We start from the raw sequence: 22,184 nt of genomic DNA on the forward strand, positions 1-22,184 counted from the left end.
ATGGAGACAGTCACTGGTCTCAGTTGTTGATATTTCTCACTTCATATAAGGTGGTTACTGATGAAGTTCATCCCTGACGGCATTTATTTGTATTTGTTTATATTCCAGTAACGGCCATGACTCCTTTTACAAATGTCATTTTTAGGCAGTCTAGAGCTTTTGTGAGGATACAAACAGTTAGCCTGTCTGTCTTCCTGTCTGGGACAGCTTAGCTCCATCTCTTCAGCGGATATGCCAGCACTAGCACTTACCGCTGTTGGCACAACCAGTTGACGTCTTATTGTATTTATCGGAGGCTTCGTGGTTTGCTCTCAAAGTTGGTCAGTGTTCATTATGGTAGTTTTTTTAATTAGGAATTTTATTTGACAAGGATTTGAGGTTGATATTGTCTGTTTTGTATTAAAATTAGAAAGTCACCCCATAGAATTAGCCTAAGGTTAGGCTGTAGTCATTCTGTGCAACAGCGCCCCCTCCCCTCCTCCCCCCTCCTCCTTTTTCTCTTTCAGTCTTGTTCCCACCCTCCTTTTTCTCCCTGAAATGCACGCTGTAATACCCAGTCACTCTCGCAGACACAGAGGGAGAGAGAGATAGGAACAGAACACCGGACTTGCCGACTGGAGAAGGATTTTTTTTTCTTTTCTTAAATGAAAAGGAGCTTGAAAAGAGACATTGTAAGATAAAAATGTGATTGTCTGTCTTTGCTTTCTTTCTTTCTTCTGATACTGTATGTCCTTGTTCTCTTGAACACTTTTACCCTCCCTCTCTACCTCTGCTTATCTGTCCTTCCCTGCATATAGCAGGCCTTTAGACTCTGTGATTTCAGCTGTGGGAGGAAATGAATGGACGATATTTATTCCTCTGTGCCCACTCTGCCACTGCTGTTTCGGGGCTGTAACAGGCAGAGGGGCAAGCACAGGCTCTACAGTTCTGCTGCCCTGGGGACTTGAGCCTGCAATCCATGAAGCATGCAAGTCAGAGGAGGGAGAAAGAAGAAAATACAGAGGCACAGACAGAGAGGTGTGATACAGCGAGACTAAAGCGCAGAGCAAGAGCAGAAAGAAAATGTGACACAGATGGAGCCTGGAGCCTAGAGACAGAAAGACAGACAGACAGACAGAAAGACAGACAGGGGAAGAATAATATAGGTAGTAGAGTCACATGGAGAAACAGGGGTAAGTAGCGGCGGGCAGAGGCGCTATAGCAACAGGCGTTACACATTTTTTCCTATTATTCACTACTGTAGCTGTTTTTTTGGCGCTCTGTGTCTCAGCCTGTTTTCTTAGCTTTTAACCATATCTGCAAAATTCAGACGACAACAAGCCCTTACAGTTTTTTTGAGGTCTGGGGTAAAGCTTTGATTTATCTGGAAAACTTTAGGGAATGTTGAGACTGTGGGCTCGACTACTTTATTAGATTTTATGTGGTGTATGTGTGTCTTAGTCATTTGCATTGGCCTACTTTTTATTCAGGTAATCAGTTGCATACCTTACATTAATTTACTCTATCTTAATACTGCTTTTCTTGTACTCTTTCCTCTTCCTTCCTGTCTTTCTCACTGTTTCCTCATTTGTCATTCGTTCTCGCATGCATGTAACAGTACATGCCCACTGATCTGCTCTTTTTTCCTTGTGCATGACATTTTTCTGTTGCTGCCTGTTACACTGCATCCTTTTTGTAGACATTTACAGAATAGATTTGACTTTGTCTGCATTTTCTCCCGCTGCTTTATGTCTTTATGTAGTGGCTTATTTCCTCCATGGTTTCTAAATTTACTGTAGTGTCATTAAACCCATCTCTGCTATTTTTCTTGTTCACCTACTTTAACCCTTTAACCTCAAACCTGCCCTCCCTTTCATCTCTCTCTCTCTCTATCTTTGTATCTCGCTCTCTGTCTCTCTCTCTCTCTCTCTCTCTGGCTGCACATGGTATAGTCTTGCATGTCTGAGCAGCAGACGGCTAGACAGCAGCAATCTGCTACAGCAGCCTCATGTGCTAGTCCGAATAATCCATTCAACAAAGCCTGAGCTAGCGCCACTAAAATCTCATCCTCTACTTCTCTCTCTCTCTCTCTCTCTCTCTCTCTCTCTCTCTCTCTCTCTCTCTCTGTCTCTGTTTCTGTCTCTCTCTCTCCGGCTTTCTTTTTTCTCATAGATCTCTTGCTTTCCATTTTGTCTGGCCGCATCCTCCCCTCCTCTGTTCCCCTGTTAGTCTGACCGGCGTAGACGTACAGAGAGGACTGCGGCAGCCTCCGCCACCACAGTCAACTGGGTGAGTTTTCTGTCTCTGTCTCTCCCTCTTGCATCTCGTCTCATCGTCCTTCCAACTTACCCATTCCTCCTCCTCCTCATCTCACGAGCAGCCAGGTCTCATTCTGTATACCTGACGAATGAGCTTTCCCTGCCTTAAGTCAGAGTCGCATGATTGACAGGTGCAGTCTCAGAGGACTGACAAGCCTGGCGTGTCTGGAGATGGGCTATCTCATAGGGAGAATGTAAGTGGTAAGGAGCTTTGGCTTTTTTAGTAATATGAGGGATTTTTATCTGACTAAGACCCTGGCTGCATATTTTCCGTCTCTGCTGTCCCTCTTGTCTGACTATTACAACTGCGTGTGAGCACGGTGCAGAATTATGTATTTAAAATGAAAAATCAAAGATTATCATAACATGGTTCGATCAAAACAGACTGTGCTAGTGTCAGGGAAGCCAAAATATGCTGAGGCAGAACCGTTCTGAACATCATGTGATAATAAAGTGCTGTCAGTCTGGGTGTGTATGGCCATTTAGTGGTGACTACAGTACAAGTGCATATTGAATGAGTGTGTTCACTTGCAATAAGGTGATATGTGGTCGACTTCATGTTAAAGCCTTTATGTTTGATGTGATGTGCTTGTGATTTATGGCATATACTGGTATTTGACAAATGCGCAGAATACCATGATATTTATCTTCTTACACAGTATAAAAGTGTTGTGTTGATGAACTGAGGCTTGTGCGGTGGGGTCATTCAGACCCTGACTCGCGAAGACCACACTGGACTAAATGGCAAAACTGAGACAGCACAGCACAAAGCAAAGCGAGAGAGGAAGCTGCCATTGTCTCAGCTATAGCGCCCGTACAGCAGATGATCTACTCTATGTCGCATAGGAAAGGCCAAACGAAAAGCGATCTGTACCTCTCTCATTCCCTGAGACCCTAACTTGTGACGTTTTGCTGTGATGTGCACGGGTTGGGTTCTTGGGAGCTGCGAGGGGCACTCACACATCTCTGTAACAGAACGCCAAAAAAAAAAAGAAAAAAAAAAGGAAAAGACTAACATGGCGGACAGACAGAAAGCACAGCGAAGAAGGGACGGCTCCACTTTTTTAGCCAGGCACGGTGACAGGGATGTTCACTTGATCCACCCACACAGGGAAAATAGAGATAGAGGGGAACGAAAAGGAAGAACATTGGGTTTCTTTCAGAATATGCAGGGGTTCAGACCCAGAGGCAGGCACAGCGTGTGGAGCATCGGGTGGGGGAAAGGGGGAGATGGATAGAGGAATGTGGGTATGAAGGACATGTGACTGGGATGAAGGGATGTCCAGACAAGGTGGGCTGACATGGCGAAACACTGTCACATTTACAGTATCCTCGTTTCTTTGGGCAGATACAATGAATGAGTGAGGAATTTGTGACTAAGGTTACACCCATAGTGACTAATGTTACACATGCTAACATAGACAAACAGAGCAAGGACCACACTCAGTGTATAAAGGACACTGGTAGACAATCTGTAGTTTGTGTCCTGTATAGACACACAGTCATAAAATTGCAGAAACAAATGAATGTAATAGTATTGAGTGCTTTACTATACTGTAGATGATATAACAAACAGAAGTCACATTTCATCATGACTCTTCCCATTTCCACTTCTGAAGCTGTCAATGGTCTCTAGACTCTTCATGCCTTATCTTGAGAGCAGCACAAAGTACTGGTTAGAGCGTGACATAGAAAGCTCAGTACACTTGTGTTTGACCTCATGGAAATGATCATCGTTCTTTTTCTATAGCCTACCCGGTGCACAGATGTGTGTGTGTGTCTCTGTCTTACACACACACACACACACACACACACACAGGAACATAGGATATTTGTAGTTGTGTGCAGCAGGGTGCCACCCCCATGGGTGCCAAGTCATTAAACTATGGATGAAAGCAGGATTGTAGTAAAATGCAAAATTACAGTAAATGGTGGTTGTAGTGTGTACTGTTCGTGTGTGTTAACATGTGCTTAAACAGATGATACTGGACAGCAGAATGAGTGAGACTTTGTTTGGTCCAGGTTTTTAATGCAGTATTGTATGTATAGTTCTCCTAAATCTACTGCTCCGTGTGTTGAAATATGTCTGGAGGCAAGCGTCTGTTTCTATAATTGGTTGGTGAACTGTGATCACAGTAACAGCTTCATTTCCAGCTCTCCCCTCCTTTTATCCACACCTACAGTGCGTAACCCTTTACGCGTTTCCCTCTTCTTCTTCAGCCAGTTTGAAGTCATTCTCTTTCAGGGAGCTTCAGCCGCATTTGAACAGCGATACATTTTGATGTTTTGTCCTCATTCTTTCATTAATTTATATTGGATGTGATGCAGTGAAGTTGAAGAACAGGTAGCTTTGAGCTATGATTCTATTTTAAGATTTGATTCGAAGGCATTTTTAGTAACGTCAGATTGAACGGTTGAAGAAACAGCTGCCATTTTTGGTGCAATGTCCCCAAGCTTAAGGAATTTAGGGATTCATTAAATAGGAATTTTTACTATGTGGTCAAATGCTTCTAATGAACATTGACTTCTGTAAATCTGCAACTCATTCGCATTGTCACGCACTTCATATCTTATTGGGAGTTTTGTTTCGCAGCCTGGTTTCACTTTACTATGTGAAAGGATGCAGCTGTAAGAAAGCTTGCCTTAGAATGACTCCAGCAGGCTGAAATGCAGGTTAGCCGCAATTCTATAATCATTTAAGCATACAGTCTCTTACTGTAAGTCTGCTTTAAGCCTCCTGTTTTTGCAACCAGTATTGGAGAGTTTGACTGCTGATCATCTTACTTTATGATCATATGCATATTAAGATGTTTTTCGCTGTTGGGGTCAGATGTTTACGTTCATGTTACTGTAATGCCATCTCTTAATCTCTTTGAGATATGCATTTTAAAGAGAATCAGTGCAAACAGCAGTAGAAGTGCATTATGAGTGCAAAATTCCTTGTTTTTTCTCTCCTTACTTTCAGGTATTTGGTAGTAAAATGTAAATGTAGTCATGTGATGTCATCTCAATTCAGCAGGTTTTCCTACTCGGAGCAGTGGGTGTGCGGCAGTGGGTCACGGTGTCAGTGTTTGTCTTGTTCAGCAAAAACATGTAGAGGGAGAGTACATGCAGACAGATAGAGAGGAAAGGAACAAGAAACACAGGGAGTACTTGTTGAGTGGCCGCAGACAGGAATGTGGTTTGATTTTTCTGATAGAAACATTAATGATTGTGAGGAAAATCAAAGCAGATATCTTTAATGTGTTCGCTTTCACCACTTGGTGTGTGTGTGTGTGTGTGTGTGTGCGTGTGTGTGTGTGTGAACACATGCGTGCACGTGCCACATTAAGACCTCCCACCACTGTCTTGCCCCCACAGCTTCTGCTATCCTTTTTTCCAACTTGTAAAATGGCCGTCCTTGAGTGGCAACAGATTTTTCAGTGTCTCTCACTGGCAACTTCCTGTGAATATTTCTTTTGTGTTGTTGTTGTTTTGTACAATAGTACACTTTGCAGGCAGGTGTGGTGCACAAAACAGTGGTGGAAAGTGATTGACAAAGAAACAAAGAAATTTTTGTTCAGGCTTTTGACTGATTTAAGAAACTCAGTGTTATGCTTTACTGTTTAGGGATGAAGGAAAAAAAGAGCCTGCATTACACAGTTCAGTTATTGTTGCCTGCATTTTATGTTATGTAGATAATTTACAACATAGCTGAGCAGTGTATGTTAGCAGCAGTTCTTTATTGCTGTCAGACAGTTGAGGTAATGCGAGGATAGTGTAGCGCCAACATGTTTTAACCAGGCCTGTCTCCGTTTTGTCATTTAATTTAAAACAGGTTTTGTGATATTTTATGAGAGATAACATTTCATCAGAAAACATAGCATTGTAATAATAAGTACTGGAGAAAAGACATTTGCATGCACTAAATGATGAGCCTTCAGTGATATATATATATTTTTTTTTACTGCATAGACTGACAGCAAACCCCAACATTTAAGATGCAGTTTTTATTTTCCATTTTTCATGTCTAAATGCATGAATAAACACATCTGCTATGCGAGTGTACAGCATATGTCAGCGAGTGAGTGTCAGCTTTATGTCTTCCTTCGTCTGTCATTTCCAGCTCTTCCCCTGTGCTGTGATCTCACTCACGCTCTCACAGAGTCCTGAGATGCCCTCTGATCGCTGGATGAGAGGCTGGACTCGGCTCAGTCTCTTTATGTCTGCAGTTTGTTACAGTAGTTGCTGTTGCTCCGGCGGCAGGAGCAGGTGTGTCTACCTCCTGTGCCACCCCCCCTTCCTGTTCCCTTATCACTGCATTACGGCAGCTCTGTCTGGGAGGCAGCCATTCCATTGTTCTTGCGCCCCCTTCACCTATCAGTGCTCCTGTGGGCGATGGCTCTGCTTTGCCGGCCCCACCCTGTGGAAGGGAATGGCTCCAAATCACTGTGATACTTGGCACTTAGGTGCCTTGAGCAGGTTATGGCTTTCTGTCTCTTTTCTCCCTGGACAGAGCTTTACTACCATTTCTGCTGCAGACTGCCGCCATCTTGTTTCTGCTTGTGCTGCCTGCCTCTGCTGCACTCAAACCAAATAGTCGAACCCAGCCTCAAGTGTTTGCCAGCGTGTCTCTTCTCCCACTGTCGTTTTCGTCCGTGCAGATCCTGCCTTTGCTTTGTTGCAACACTTTCCCTGCACCCTGCTGTTGGAGACATTTTGTTGCTGCATGCACCTCGAACTTTTAGGTGTGCAGTGGAGACTGCAGACTCTGACATCACTATGTCCCGGCAAATTTATACTTCACACAAAACAGAAACGTACTGTGACTGTCACCAGAATAACTTGCTCTCATCTTAACTAGAATAACGTACCATAACCAACACAGTTTAACATAAAAATCACCAATTACAACTCATTAAACAGGGGATTATTTCCCTCATTTACAAACTGTCTTTTAAAAAATCTTTTCTTTTTTTTTTTGCAAAATGTGATCCACAATGCATCCCTCATTCTCCATGCATTTCTGTTTATGTTGAACATGAGAGCACATATATGCTCTCTTTGTGTGTATGTTAGAGAGGCATCGAGCGGTAATAAGAAACTCCTCATTTGAATTCTGTTTTGCAGAAACTGTACTGTTTGACCATATGTGCGCAGAACAGACTCCCATCATAAAATGACTGCTTCACACATGCTTGCATTCACTCCAAGCGTACTTTCGCAGAACAAGTCTGAACATAATTAGATTGTATAGATAAAGTGCCATAAATTATTCACAAATGTCTGTGTGCTAGCAGCACTTGTCAGCTTAAAATATTGTTGTAGTACTACAAACACACTACACAGGACATCATCCTCTATAGAATCAGATACAGGTGAAATGCACACATTTATCAAAGAAAAGATTGCAAATTTGGAAAGTGTATTTCAGCTAACAGTCTGGAATGGTACTGCTGTATTGAACTGCACTTTGGTGAAAAACAAGTGGATGTGAGTAGGTGGAGGGCAGAGCGATGCAGCAGTGAGTTCAAAAGGTTTTCGATCCTCTCAGACACTGCCAAGAAGAAACTATACTAATGCAATCATAAAGAGTATGAAGACAACAAACTGTCCCTCAAGAATACATCCATACGTCTGAGGTTGCCAGTTTTCTTTTCTTTATTTGCGTCTTCGGACATACATACACTGCAGTTTGCTTTGCTTCAGGGTTAAAATGTTGTCTGCGTTTACCCGACGTCCCCTCCTGTCAGGTCTGCTGAGACGGCTCTCAGTCCCAGCCGTGAGTCAGTCACGGCTACTAGAAGTATGCAACTCACATTCATATTGAGTTGCGACGTTCACTTGAGAGAGAGCAGAGCATTCCTGAAGTCAGTATCAACTACACGCCTAAAATACATGTGTAAACGTTTGGTCTGAGGCTAAAGAACTAATTGTAGAAGCAGGCAGACCTTAAATGACCTCATCAACAATTTAAATGTCAATAGACAAATCATTAACAGTAAGACAGATGTTTAAACAAAAAAAACAGGAGTGTTGTGTAGTATAAATCAGTCAAACACAGCAACACAGTCACAGCTGACAAAAACTGAACATTTTAAGGTTCACAAATGTATTTTGTCAGGTAGTGGATTGGAATTGCATTATACTATGTTGTAAAGTGTTTCTGTTTTTTGTCAACTCCATCCTTGGGATGTGATAATGGGCACTGAAAAAGGCAACAGGTTTGGACGACACGGGTCATAAGAGCTACTGATACAGACCCAGAGGCAGGTGCTGGTGCCATAATTTACACATCACAAGGTTTTAGGAATGGTGCTGTCGATCTGTCAGTCGGTCAGTTCACCACTTTGGTCCACTCTCAAATATCTCAGCAGCTTCTGATTTTATTATTTTATTTTATTTCGATGTTGTTGTTGTTGTTACAGATATCCATCATGCCCCAAGAGGATTCCTAATGACTTTAATGTAGCGGTGGGCAATGTGATGATTTTAGCATGAGCACATGACCTCATTGACTAACAGACCTGTGCTATGTAAACAAACTAATAGAATGATGTAGCCAACTAGATGGCTATGCTAATCGGATGAATTTCTTCACGTGGCTCTTAATTGTGTGAAGAATTGTAAATATTGCAACATAAATGTAAATAGGTAGCAGCATAGCAGATAAAGAGCTAGTAGCAAGAAAAGAACTTTAGTTCTCTTTAGTGCAATATTGTGTTTTGATGATGCAAACGAAGAAATTATTTCAAGTCTGACTATAGTCTACAGGACATTTGAAGATTTAGAAAAGAACAATGCATATGAGATTGTGGATGGTGATTATGATTAAACATATTTTTTATTGGTCAAAGCACCCACCCCTACTTTAGTGTTTTTGGTGTATTTTCATGGTTCCCAGATGATGTATCCCTATCACTGGTGGCCCCCTGATTTTTCCTCTAGTGCGACCATGAGGTTGACATTTGTGGTTTTCTCCTTTGCGATAATAAAATTAATCAGTGAAACAAAGGGTTTTGTTCCAAAGCATAGCAGGCAATAAAAATACCGAGCAGCTGTCTGAGAATCACTGATTTGTGATTGATTTGTAAGTCACATAAAAGTACAGCAAACTATTAAATATCGCATTGATGAGTAGCTATCGTTACTCTCTCTGTAACTGTTAGAGAGCTGCTGTCGTCACAAATAAGAGTGTAGTGAATTATCTTCATGGCAGCAGAGCAGACATGGATTGCATGACACAGAGCAGTTTGCACATGGCATGTAGAAAGATTTCAGGCACTCTGTGATCAAGGCCAGATGTTTGAGTTATGCATAGGAAGTCGATTGTCTACAGTTGCTACTGGGTATGACAGTGATGCGGCCAGTCACCAACATTGGTATCTAATATATAATCAGATTTCAAGAAGGCCCTCTCAAATATTATGACCTGGATTTAACCAGTATGAGTACTCGGTGTGAAAACAAAACTGTCTTCAAAGAACATCATAAAAACAGAAACGCATGAGTATAAATAGAAGAGGTATGTGAGTGAGTACAGTATTTAAGTTAGAGGAGTTACTCATAATGTCCCTGGTTACAGTTTGCATAGCAACTACTCTGGTTTCTCATAAAGCAATACTTACTAAACCTTAACACAGTCAGAGTGGTTGATGAGGGTGTTGATCACAATAATTAGAGCTGAAAGCTGAAATTAAAGAAAGATGATATTTTACTGTTCAACTCATCTTCATGGATTACAAGTATCTAGATTGGTGTAATTTCAAACTCTCCAAAGGTGGTCACACAAGCTGAGAAAGAGCAGAAAAATAAGGATGATTTTCCTAAAAACATTTTGATAGACAACACTCTGTCTGTGTGTGTGTGTGTGTCTCTCTCTCTCTCTCTCACACACACACACACACGTCTTTGTCTGGATTCAGGCGGCATTGATGGCAGATCCTGTGGCCCTTCTGAGGAGAATGTTAATATGCCCACTCTGGTCTCTGGGGATGCAGAGAATGGACTCTGGCTGCTAATGCACTGTCACACTAACCCCCCTCACTCTTCTCACTCAGTTGCAACAGAAGCACCACTGCAAGCACTCACAACTATTTAACCACACTCACAACTTAGCTGAATTATTTACAGTTGCTCTGACTCTTATTTTAACATGCTAACTTGCATCTGAGTCTGCAGAGTTGTGCAGGGTGCACCATTTGTGTGTGCTTAAACTTATTTCACTTTGTGCCATTAACAATTTTTGAGCTGTTAAGAGTTTTATTAGTGTTAATGAAGGAATTATGAGGTCGTTTTTCTGTTTTTTGCTAGAATCTGAAAATGGGAAATGTTTTCATTTTTAAGAAGTTATTGCTGTGATTACAGCAAACTCATCGACAGATTCATCCAAAGTTGAAGCTGAGGCTGCATATTGGAAAGACTTGATCATTCAGCTCTCTCACGCTATCATTAGAAGTGCAGTACAAAAAAATCGCCAAATGACCTCAGAGGTATTAAAGAACCACATTTATGATTTGTGGACACTGGATATTTTTCATTAATATTTGAGTGTTTGTACAACTTTAATGTAATGATAATGAACTGTAAAAAGCGATTTCATGCTTTCATGTGTCGTCTCAGAAATCACTCATAATGATGTTTGCAATAAGCGAACAGTTATTTGCATAAACATGAATTCACTTCCAGATAGCATTCGACTATTCGACGATCGCAAATAAGCATCAGTTTACCTGTTCGTTCTGCAGCTTTCAGCTGTATCACGGTCTACAGCAGCAGATACACCACTGTCTCTTTTTCCCCAATGACTGCCAGGCATTAAACCTCTACTGTAGGTTTAACACGCAGTCGCTTATTGTCAAAATAAAAAAATTCCTCACATTAATAAACAACAGGTATGCTGTAAGATTCAGTGGACTTTCCTGCATTACGCTGCATCGTGGGGTTTTTTCTTTCACTCATTCATTTCTTTTCCCTGTTTCCCAGCTGTGAGCAGGGAAAATGCACCGCACTGTCCTTCCCTCTCCCCACCCTGTCTCCCCGTCAGCGCGAGTCCTTTCATAATGAATGGCAAGGTACGATAATAGCCTTCAGGTTGCCATAGAAATGGGACAGGGGCTGTGTATGTGATTTTTTTTCCCTCATTTTTTTCCTAGCATAAATGACAGAGGACTCTGAGGCAAACTCTTTTTTCCTGCACTTTGCTTCTATCCTTTCTTCCTGTCATGTCTTTTCTTAAACAGCGTTTCTTCTTTTTTTCTAGGCCTGTTTCTACCTCATCGGATTTGATGAATCAATATAAGAATCATGTGAGATGAAAGTGATTAAGAGCCACAAATTTAAAACGATAAACGATAAGGATAAATTCCAGATCTCCATATGTGACCATGTCTTTTTTTCAATCATTTATCACAGGAAGGCCAGACAGTTTTTAATACCGAGGCCTCTGAGGTTATCTGTGGTCCCGTTCACGCACACTCAGATCACAAACACCCGGGCAACTTTTCAAATTGAATCTGATGCTGATGAACGATCCAAGACTTGAGGGAGCAGATGGAGCTTTTTCGCCACGCGAGGCATCCGCCCAACTCAGGTCTCCTCCCTGCATTGAGCATCTTGGTGCAGCTGCTTGTGTGGCGGTTGAAAGTGAACTCTTGTGATCTCAGTTCTGTACCAGCAGCTGCTCTCAAGCCAAACAAAGTATTGATCCAGTCTGTCATTCTCACACTCTGGTGTCTGGAGGTCGATGACGATCTCTGATGTTCTCATGTCATGTTTGTGGTGACAAAAAGAAGAATGGCGACAAAGTGATAAGCTATAACTGCTAGTACATGTGCATGTACCTTTTAGACTGTATTTATACATGTACTTCATATGTCAGACATACAGGTGAAGGTATGATTTGTACAGAATGGCCCTAAGTTTCATAAGTCATCAAAGCATAGTTTTAACCATCAGCATATGTAGTACATATCTGCAAATACAAATACGATTTCAAGTGTATATATTCATTAACTACAATCCATGCAGTGCAGTAAAGTGGAGTTGGAAATTGTATATACATTAGTATACAGAAATAATAGAATAATATTAATAATAATAGAAAAATTTGTGCTGTATCAAGCAAATATGATTTGTTGGTTCTGGCTTCTCAGTTGTAAGCATTTGCCTCTTTTAAAGTTTTTTTAACACACTGAATAAATTTGGAACTGATTGGATAAAACAAAGAATTTTGGGATGTGACTTTGTGCTTTTGAAACCTGTTATGATCAATTTTCATTTTCTTTAATTCATTTTTTGACATTTCATAAACTGAAGGATTAATTGGTCAGTTAAAAAAAGGGATAGACAGATGAATCAATATTACATACTTGCACACTGAACTGTTTTGTGATGAGGTCAGGTAGACTGTGTGGATACCTTCAGTCAAAGGACAATGAAAATGCATATAAATGTATATGGATTTGTTCCATAGTCGAATAATGAAAAATGTCAACGAAAACAAGGATAGTTATTTAGTTATTAGTAGGTTAATATTTAAGATTAGAGTTGACTGAAATAAAATGGAGGTTTCAGTTACAGGGAGAGTTTCAGCCTCTGAAACCTTCATGTTCTTTAGTTCTCCACGATAAGAATAAATATGCATCACAAAAAGAAGCAACAATCAAAACACCACTACAACAGTGTGCTTCATCAGTGCTGTATGGGTGTGGTTTGATTCTGTTCTGCTTCTGTTACACTTGTTAGCTCAACACCAAATCAGAAAACAGTGTATATCTTCATACATGAGAAACAGTGACGTGTGCTGAAATCCACCTGGTCTATGCATGTATGGACAAAACACTGTGGGGCTGTGAATCCACAAACACACCCAAGACCAACTGCAACATCAATCAGATGTCGAGCTAATGCAAAATCAAATCTAATCAGTGAACCTAATCAATGGCTTATGATGTGTTCATACATTGTAAACTTATACAGTACAATAAATGCAAATAAAGAGAGGGGGAGATTATGACAGGAAATATAGGAAATTATTCCCGATGCATGTTTTTCATCCACACCCACATGATGATGCTGCTGGTGGAAAAGAGTAACATTGAAAGCAAAAAATTCTCAGAGCAGGATCAGGTATTGGTTTATCATTAGCAACCACGGCTCTTTTTTCTGCATAAGACAATGAGAAAGAAATATCAATGCAAAGACGCCACCGTTAAGCTGTCTGCTCTGACAAGCTAACAGGTTAGCCTCCTCACACTGGTACCAGTGACAGTGGTTTCATGAAAAAATGGTACAACAAAAACATCGGTATAGTTGGACCATCGCATTTTTCCCAAAATCAGATGTGGCCATGGACAATAAGTACACACATATTTGTAGCTTGTTTTCTCATTTCTACACTCTCTATGAGTGATACTACACTTATTCCACTATGTGTGTAAATATTATGATACTAATATTATGATAATAAATTGTGTCAGGTTTTTTTCTATATGCAAATTTAAATTTAATTTCTTCTTTGTGAACAGTACACATTTTGTTCATGATGTCATTTCAGTCTTCAGTATTTGATAAATGTTCATGTGTACATGATAATAAAGTGTTTTCTGTTTTTTACAAATGTATGTTAAGTATTCCCTATTTCGAAGTGCATAATAAATTCATAGCTGGCGATGATGAGGCTTCAGCTGGTCACAAACCTATTTTGATATGATTAGTTAGAATTGTTTTTGGAAATATATCCTGACATACATAGTGGTTGCTCTTGCCGATTTGCATGTCATGCAACACTGGACTGTTGGCCTCACTGGAGGCCTGCGATGTCAGAGTGCCCTTCTACTTTGTTATAACAATAAGCACATTTTAATTGCCTTTGTTCAAGCGTCAGTTGTTAATTCATTGTCCTGTTTTTCTCATTAGTGAAGAGCCGATGCTGTGTTTTGATTCAGTAGTTTTTCAGAAGAAAGTGCCACATTGATTCCTCTCGGTGCAGTGGTCATAAGTCTAATTGTGATCACACCAAAGCAGCTGCACAAACCCCAGCACAATTTGAAGAAAGTGGTCACATCTGTCATTAGGTAGTAGGTAGGATAAAGGGAAGCCAAGTCTGCATCGGGAAGAGGTCAGGTGAATGGATTGGTAAAACCACAGGACTTTGACCAAGGAAACTGAGACTGTTTATGTGTGTGAAACCAAAGGTCAAACCAAAGGTGACTTGCATAACGTACCTATGTAATTTTGTTGTTTTGGTGCCTAAAATGGCCTTCTCTTGTACAGCCACTAACAGATACCCTGTGCGGCTGTATTTGATACCAAGGGGTGTGACAAAACAATTTCAGGTCCCTGATGATTTGGCAGGAAACTGCCTCCTGAAATACCTAAGTTATTGCAAGACTCAAATGTTATTAATTCCTCTGACTTCAAAGTCTTCTCTTCTAAAGATAAATAATGTTGTTTTTGATATCTAATATCTCAAGGACAGGATCACATTTCATGTGTTTTGCATCTTTCTCTGATTGGGATTGATTTTAAAAACTGGTGTCATACACTGAGTGTTGGACTTTTGACATTGACTAATTATATGAAGTCATTTGTCTGAACTCTTTACCCATAGAGATCTTTATGCAGTGATTTGCATACAGTTTGTGGCGAGAAAATAAGGGAGAAAATATCCAAAACTGTCCACATGTCTGCAGTCTCTCGGCTAGCTAACAATAAGACAGACACGCAGAGGAATGTCCATCTTTCCGTCATGGGCCTGTTTTTCGCAGGTCTCTGTGGCCTTTGCAACCAAAGGGTCTTTTGGCCAAAGTCCACGTGGCACAAAAAGGCAGCAGCATTCCTGATGTCTGTGGCTAATCTGTGGTGTCAGCTTGTGTTAACGCCGCACCGCCAAATTTGAGGGCACACAGGGCCGGGGAATATTAAAAACTCCCATCGGCAGCATTCCTCCAGAGGAGGGTGGGTCTGATGAGAGCAAGGGTCACCTAAGGTTGAATGGTGGTTGTGTGCTAGAGCTGCTCGTACAGTAACGGTCTGATCCAGTGGACAGGAGGTGGGGCCAGAGCAGGACGAAGGGAACACACATCAAAGAGAGAGCGCTCTTTCCTTGTCTATCCTTATTGAAACCAGGCTAAATGAGCTTTGTGGGGGCTTTTGTTCCTGCTGTTAGACAATTCAGAGACTCGACGGAAGATGCTGAAGAGGACAGGAGGTCATATGGGTAGTTAATTATCTTCCTCTCAACCTGCCAGACGCTTTCTGCATGCCACCCCAATTGACCTATAATGAGCATGAGATATTGTTCTGCTAAATTTGAGAAGTCTAGCAAGTGTAAGGTCACGTTTGTTCCTACAATTGCCACATGTCAGATTTCACACAGCCATGAGACAGAGACTTTGTACTTGAGTGCAGGCATTTCTCATCATTTATCCAAAGCTGCAGCTTCCTTCTCTAATTTGAATATACTAATTTTCAACAAGTGAGAAGGCTAGCTAGTTCACAGAAGGAACATACAAAAGGACATACAAGCTTGCTGTTTTCTTTGGCTCAGGACAGCAAATGCCACACCTGTAGCTCACTGTGAGCGATACATTAGCTGAAAAATTCAATATATTTCTGGTTGTCTGAGGCTGATGTGCAGACATGTAACATGTGCTCTAAGCTCCCCCACTCCCAGAGGGGCAAGGGCAGGAATGCTTTCAGGGTCAGGGGTCGGGTGGCCATGTGCATGAGCACTGCTGTAGCACAGGCTACAGGTGTTGTGTAAGAGCTACAGCAAAGTATTTTGCTGTAAGATTCAGGGCAATCCTTCAGTCAAGCTGTGTTTTGTTGCTGTTTTTTAATCTCTTTTTTGGAAGAATGCTGCATCTGAAGATGTTAAATCCTATATTTTATTAGAGTTTCTGCTGAAACAGGCAGAGTTGCGAGTGTAACATCTGTACAGAAAGAAAAGCTCATAGCTGAGAGGTTGGTAGTGTCTCAGGGAAATGATAGCTCTGTGCCAAGGTATTTCTTCTCCCTCCTGAGAGAGGCCCCACCATTCAGCACTCTGAGGTCAACAAGTACAGACCATTACCCACAATGCCTCTGAACAGAAAAAAAACCTTAAATATGCAGGGCTGTTCCTTTAAGATGGTAAGACAGGAGCTGCCTGAATGCACTCAGGAGACAGAGGTGCAGCCAAGATGGAGAGAAGGCAGGAGAGGGAGAAAACAGGAGGGCAGGAAACAGAGATCTTCTTGTGATGTGGAAAAGCATAAACTTGTGTTTCCCTATTTCTGCTGCGGGGCTGTTAGGTTGCACTTATTCATATTGTAAAATTATGGGTGTCGGTTTGCTGATTGCACCGCTCAGAGAAAAGGAGTCTTGTTGCTAGGAGAGGAGAGATTCAGCCTCATCTTATTGGCCACTAGGATGCGTAAGATGGCCCAATGAGAGCCCTGCCCCTAACAGCAGAGCAATAGTAGAGTTACCCCCACATGCAGACCTGATTAATATGTCAGACATGTTTTATGGGTTAACATGAATCAGGCGGGATATATTGAAAAGACTGCAGCAGGGATTCAGTGTCCAGATCTGTGTGTGTGTGTGTGTGTGTGTGTGTAAGTCTATATGATATTCCAGGGTAATGTGCCACACTGATATCACATAGTGCTTTGAGGTAAAGCGATGCTCTCGATTATGAAAAATGCTCACACACGTGTACACAGCGCGCTCGCTGTAGTAATGAACTAACTCGAAACAGGCTAGTGTAGAGTGCAAATAGGAAATAGGATTCCTCACATGTGCCTGATTATCACGAGAATGCAGTGCACAAAAGAGAAACAGAAGTGAAAATCTGAACTCTGTTTTAGTAGTTTGATATTACTTGAAAAGGGGGTTGTGTGTTTGTATTTAAAACACACTGTGCAGTTGTTAACACCCTGCAGATCTTAAAACAAATGTTAGGGAATTTTGATATATTTTTTATCTGGCAGGAAAAAAGAAGCACTTTTTCTTATATCTGAGAGGGTCAGATAAGAAAAAAGAATATAAGAAACTTTTCTGTATTTTTTTTTTAATGTAATATTGAGATAATTAACTCCAGGACTTCTTTAGCCTAGCTTAGCACAAAGACCTGGTCAAAAGTGGGTAAAAACCCAAAACTTCAATATATTGTGAAACTGTTTTACTTATGCACTGTATTTTGTTAGCAAGCTAGCTGGTCATCAGTACAGTCAAGATTCAGCTTGGTTTTGTTTACAACTACAACAGTGTGAGATGATAGAGGAGTATGAAGGCTAACTGCTCCGCCATTAAAGTGATAGTTTGATGTTTTGGCAAGTATTTGTATTCATTTTTTGATGAAAGAGAGAAGATCGACACCAGCCTGTAAAGAGTTGATTAGCTTAGCTTAGCATAAAGAATGGAAGCAGGAAGAAAGAACTAAAACAGGACAAAAGCAGGCCAATCTGCACTTCCAAATTTCAAAACTGCAAATGTGCAGCTATCACTTTAAAACAAGGGCTCCTCCATAACGTATGCATTTACATTACGTAAGCCTGTGAATATTCTCATTCATCCAGGTCATGGTTATCTCACAGAAGTTCAATCGAATGCAACTGGACTTAGTCCAGTTTTTTAATCTATATTTCTGACAAACAGTATGAACAAGTAGACATTTTGACTTGTCACAGCATTAACAATGGCTTTATTATTTACTCCTGCGCTTTTTGGAAATTCATTAAATCTCTTCAGATCATTCAACCACCTTCAACTAAACTAAGCTACAGTCACAGGCAGTCAGATTTGTGCCAGTATAATCAAACAAAACTCTTGCTCTGTTTGAGCTTTTGTTTGCATCTCTAAGTGGGTCTTTTTTTTCTTTTCTTTTTTTTTTCCCAAGGGTGCGTTCCAATTGGCTAACAAATTTTTGAGTGACAGCTCAGTGAGCAGGACTTTGTTTAGTGCAGCTACGGTACAGTAGGGTCACGAAGATGTTTTCTTAAGCCCCATGGTATACTGGTATAATAACATTGCATCATATGTTAGTCTATACCTTATTTGGTGCTATCAGATCAAAGTGCTCTGTTCAGTGTCATTTTTCAGGAGGACTCGACATATATCACAAACAATTCTGTCTTTACTTCTAACTTAACAAAAGAACAAAATGTCTACAGTACAGACAACCTGTATGATCAATACTCTGACTTGATTAATCTAAGAATCTAGTAATGTCCAGGTCACTCAGTTTCCCCTCAAAAAGTCATCAGCCAATGAGGGACGAGCCCCCGAAAAGAAACCCGCCTACGAGAATGAGAACTGGCAGCAAAAGAACAAAAGAACAAAACTGACAGTTAAAGTCTGCTGAGTGAGAAGGGAGCAGACAGAATTGTAAACAAAGAACATAATATCAAAAAAAGCAAAAGACCAACAGTTTACTGAAATACAAATCTTTTGTTTGCAAGTTTTACTTTTGAGATGACATGTTTTTGCTTCAGTTAGTTTTATTCTCTCTCAAATTCTCTCTCAAAGCTTGTCTCTCTGAACTATAATCTTAACTATCTAAACTATATCTGTATCTTCTAAATAACAAAACTGCTTGATTTGTGTCTGCTAAATACAATCACTTCTGGTTAAATCGTACTGTGGACTTGGTCTCTGCTGTTAAATAGCTGTATGCAGGAAGGGGCACAGTATACTTTTGCTTGCTATAAACTGATGTATTTTACCCCCCCAAGTTCAAATGTTTCTTGAATTTAGATTATTGTATGCACAGTAGATTTTCAACACACCCCTGTTACAGCTATACAGGTGTTTTCACTTTGAACGATTAGAACTTAAACATTAATTATCTTGTGTGCAACTTCTGTGTGTCACAACATGTCAGTCAGATGTATTTGTATTTTTAATTTTTACTTGTATTTCATATATTACACCAGTATCTTCGTTCTTTCTTTCTTTCTTTGATAATTGCCTGTAGGTACCTCACACAATTCCCATTTTAGCTCCATCTACCATCACCCTGAGCAAGTCTAATCAGCCAGAATAAGTGAAATCACCTGTGTGGGTGTGCAGGGCCAAATAACACTTTTGAAAAATATCAAATTACAATGGGATGGTAAATAATTTTGACAGAGGGCCAGATTTGGCACATGCTTATGTTTACTGTAAGTTAATTAAATTTCTAATGGTTTCTTTTTGTCATTTTCTGGTTTATTAGAGACTGAGCTGACTCTATGAGTCTATTACTGAGTCTATTTGTTTAAGCCGTTTAGCATCTTCGATGTTTTGTTTCCAGGCCCCAGCTTTACTGTTTTGGTTCCACTCACACTTTTATCAGTATTTACAAATGCAGGATCCAGCTGTTTCCTGTTGAAAAAGCTCAAAAAATATGACTGCACACTACCTGCCCAGCATCAAATCAAAGACAGATGTTAGCAATCAGCTGGTGAACGTAGTGGAGCATTTAGCAGCTAAAGAGCCAAATGATTTTAGTTTATATTTAATTATAAAATCACTTTTCACCAGAGCTGAACTGTGAAGTAGCACTTTTTCTTCTGCCTTCCTACATGCAATGATTGCTGTAGTTACTATGCCGATATTAAAAGTATAAATTAATTTCACCATAATACGTCTCCAGAGGGCCCCTGTGACTGTGGCAGCACAGATTCCCTCAGTGGCGTCTGACTTTAAACGTGTCTTGAGTTTACACAAAAGGCAGCAGCAGCTTTCAGAGCTATTCATATCACGAAGAAGAAACAGGCTAAAAATAAAAGGTGCTTCAAACGCCACAACTGATCACAAACTACTATTCAGCACAGAGATGAGCTGCTGAGGGTCCGTGACTGCCTCAGTAGATATTACCAAACTACTGTCACACAGCCCACTCCCCGTAACACAGTCAGTCTGTGCTGAACGGTGATATGAAAAGTTGCTGCCTGGTACGTGTTTGTAAGTGACCAAACTGATTTCAGGATACAGTTTCAAATAATATTTTTTGTCTGATGTTTGTTGAAAAACAAATGTACTTCTCTTGGCATAGATGACATGAAAAATAAGTTATTTAGAACTGATAATAAGAGGTATTTGTTTGCTTCCAGATTTGCTAGAAGGAACATGGCTGTCAGCTCTTCACTTTTCAGATTAAATCAAATAGAGAAGCAGCTGGTGGATTTCTGTTCAATGAGCTGTTCAGCTGAAGTGGATCAATGTAAAATCACATCAAAACTCTAATTTGTTACTGTAATTATTTGTGATTTGGTACTTTGGATGTACAAACTATATCAGTACATGAATGTACTGGTTGTGCAGCTTCAGTGTAGAGATTAACACACCCACAGAGGTTATGGATGAGTACTTGAGGGACTGTTTTAAAGTTTCAGACAAGCATACAGTCACATTTTGTTCCAACATAATGTACCATCTGCAGTCCTAGTTCTAACCCATCAATAACGCATGTTCTGTACTCTGAAAGCACTCCTGAAACTTTCAAAACTTAAACTGGTGAGAGAAAATTGTTAGATTTCGAGGTTTCCTTTCAAGAATTTGGCTCCTGTTGCTTTAATCGGCTGTCAGGAACTCACAAAGAGTTTTTTTTTTTCTTTTCCCTTTTGTTCGGTCCTCTATGGAAATGCACATCTGTTCATCGTGGCCACACACGCAGCCTAAAAAGTGAATTAGCAAGCTGGAGTTAGTCAGTCCATTGTTTCACTATTGATCTGTTCCAAATCTTATTTTGTTGTTGTTGTTGTTGTAGAATCAAGATTTGTTCTTAAATCTGCCTCCTCCAGTTCACTCTTGCACAGAACTGATCTATTTTTTTTCCTTGCATCTTGTGTCTTTTTCGTCTTATCCAGTTGAGACGCTCTGTCTCAAGTGTCCTGTAAATGCAGTTGTCAAGGTCACAGACTTGGTTCAATGCCTGTGGTTCAACGCCAGGCTTCTCCAGTGTTTGTTGTATGTTTTTTTGAAGTGGCAGGGCAGGACCGTCTAATTGTCAGAAGGTCACAGGCGTGATCCCCCTTGTAGCTGGCGTGGTCGTGCTGAGTCCGCGTCACTCAGAGACGTTACCCCTTTGTTGAAACAGTTGTATGGGAGCAGGAAATGGATCCGTTAAGATTCACAGTCGTACAGCTGAAAGCAAAGTGCTGCCGTTCATGACAGCTACAATACAGAGTCCAACACAGTCACTAGAGGAAGAAGTTTTATTGTTGCTGCTCACAAGCCAAGGTCCTCCTGTTGCTCATAAGCACAACACAAAGCACCATGTGACACTTTCTCTTTCCTTCCTTGACATTTTTATCAACAAATACTGGTCAGGTCGTGAGCTCAGGTCCTGACTCTGCAGATTTAGAGTATGACTGTCTGTGTCTGAAATGGCATGACATGCTGACCTCTAGTGGATGATATGTGAATTTCTCACAGTAGACAAAACTCTCAGCTATTTAGCACACGATTTCATCGCTTTGGTGTTTTCAAATTAAACACGTTCAGCACTGGACTGAAAAGTGTAAATCTCTCGGCTCTTAAAAAGCAGTGGTCACTCTGTTGTATTTGTATCAGTCCTCTGTTTAGTTATTAGCGAAAGATATTTTTTCATATCCTCAGAGGATTTTCTCCAGCCAGTGAAGTGGTTTCCACAGACTTAAACTCTAGGAACTCTTATTATCGATGTAGCTTGTGTTTGATATATTTATATGAATTGTGGCCATACTTACTTCATGTATTAGTTTAAATAGACAGGATTTAAATGTGTATTGTGTACATTTAAATCCTTCTAATACACATTTACACATTATTATAATAAATGTATTTATATCCCCAGTTCAGAATAAAAACATTTACTGATAAATATTTACGCTGATTATCATCTGCTGCACAGCTGGTTAGCCTTCTCTCAGTGCCTCAGTTGGGATTTGACAATTA

General features: G+C 40.5%; 1 long non-coding RNA gene across 1 annotated transcript in view; it reads left to right on the forward strand.

Annotated features, from left to right (window-relative positions):
* Window positions 1-326: 326 nt before the first annotated feature.
* The window catches only part of LOC124070210, a 29,539-nt gene continuing 7,681 nt past the window's right edge, over window positions 327-22,184 (forward strand). The window contains exons 1-2 of the long non-coding RNA XR_006845158.1: window positions 327-671; window positions 2,152-2,268. This is a non-coding gene — a long non-coding RNA (uncharacterized LOC124070210). The remainder of the gene's footprint in view (window positions 672-2,151; window positions 2,269-22,184) is intronic.

The sequence above is a fragment of the Scatophagus argus genome, chromosome 14 (assembly GCF_020382885.2).
Source record: "Scatophagus argus isolate fScaArg1 chromosome 14, fScaArg1.pri, whole genome shotgun sequence".
NCBI classification, from domain to species: domain Eukaryota; kingdom Metazoa; phylum Chordata; class Actinopteri; family Scatophagidae; genus Scatophagus; species Scatophagus argus.